The sequence below is a fragment of the Orycteropus afer genome, unplaced genomic scaffold (assembly GCF_000298275.1).
Source record: "Orycteropus afer afer isolate SDZICR_OR568_19922 unplaced genomic scaffold, OryAfe1.0 scaffold00264, whole genome shotgun sequence".
Classification (NCBI taxonomy): Eukaryota; Metazoa; Chordata; class Mammalia; order Tubulidentata; family Orycteropodidae; genus Orycteropus; species Orycteropus afer.
The window spans coordinates 668,600-670,178 of record NW_006921851.1 but is presented as its reverse complement, the minus strand read 5'-3'; positions in this window follow the sequence as shown (position 1 = coordinate 670,178).

Below are 1,579 nucleotides of genomic sequence, written 5' to 3'. Positions count from 1 at the left end.
AAACTAGCCAATCACAGCATCAGAACTCTAAGCACGTGAGAGAGAGTGAGAACCTCCCAGAACATTGTATTGTGCCACGCCCAACAGAAATACTCCAGGTGGGCGACTTTAAAATCAGGATCTCCTCAGTTGCTAATAGCAATTCCCACCTTGGAGTTTACAAAGTCTTATGGGTAGAAAAGACACACTAAGTAATTTACTACACCGCAATGATGAATCTCTATATCCTAATCATGATTTTGTGATGATTCCTCTTTTTAAAAAAATCATATATAATTAGCCACATGGCCATGACTCAGTGGACTCCATTCAGCTTTCTCATCCTGATGGTTTACCCCATCTAGGATGATTGTCTTTGTTTTGTCTTTGTCCTATCCAAGGCTTAATAAGTCTCTATTGAACCTGTTTGAATCTGGGGTCTCTTTTCCCCTATTACACTACACGTTCATAGGCAGGAGGGGGGTACGTGACAAAAAGTTACAAGGGTGTTGTTAAACTACAATCCTTCTTAACATTATTTCTATTTCCTGACCTCCTGGGAAGTATTGACCAAAGCATTCTTCTTGGATCAAGTTGCACAAACACTCTCCACAAACATCTTTTAACAATTCCTTGCACAAGCTAAAATCGTGAACTTTGCTCCTTTGAGTTACAAGCAATTAAACTTTTACAAGAAGCTGATTGTCTCTTCAGAGCAGCAGAAGCAGAGTTTAATTTAGCTCTGGAGCAGCCATTTTAGTCATGCCAAGTGCTTCAGTTTGGAGAACACTAATTACCCACAAAGGAGTTACCCACCTTCTGCAAAGATTTAGTATTTCAGTGATAGCTGCTCTATTTAAACTTTCAAGACCTTAGATGCCAATTCTGAAGCTGAGTTGAATTGTAACTCAATTCACCATCCTTTCTATAACCATCCCCCACCCTGATTGGAGACAGATAAGCAGGCATGATAACTTGTTTCCTTAGTTGTCTTTCAGAAACCCAGCCAAGACCAACTCGAACTTGGTTAAAACCAGCTCAAATATTTGGCCCGCAGACATGAGCAGTGAGACAAATGGGAACAAAGTTGCTCTGAACTAACATCACCACCTCTGCCTAAGTCCCAATCAGCTGATGACAGAAAATCGGTGTAACTCATTCAGTGCACAAGCACACATCATTAAAAATGACTTCCTTTAAATCAAGACGAACGAAACCTCAGCAAATCTCCAGGTAATTCACACCGAAATTCCTGAAATTTATATGAATATATATAGATCCCTTTCCTAAACTTTACAAAAACTACTCCAACCCCCACTTGGGGAGCCAGATTTGGGTACTGGCCCCTGTCTCCTTACCATAAAAAAAAAAAAAAACTCATTGCCATTGACTTGAATCTAACTCATAGTGACACCTCCTTGGGTTTCTGAGGCAGTATATCTATAGAAGTAGATTTCCTAGTCTTCCTTCCAAGGAGTGGCTGGTGGTTCTGAACCACTAGCCTGGTTGTTGTTGTTGTTGTTAAGTGCCGTTGAGTCATTTCCGACTCATAATGACCCCATGCACAGCAGAACGAAACACCGCCCAATCCCACGCCAGC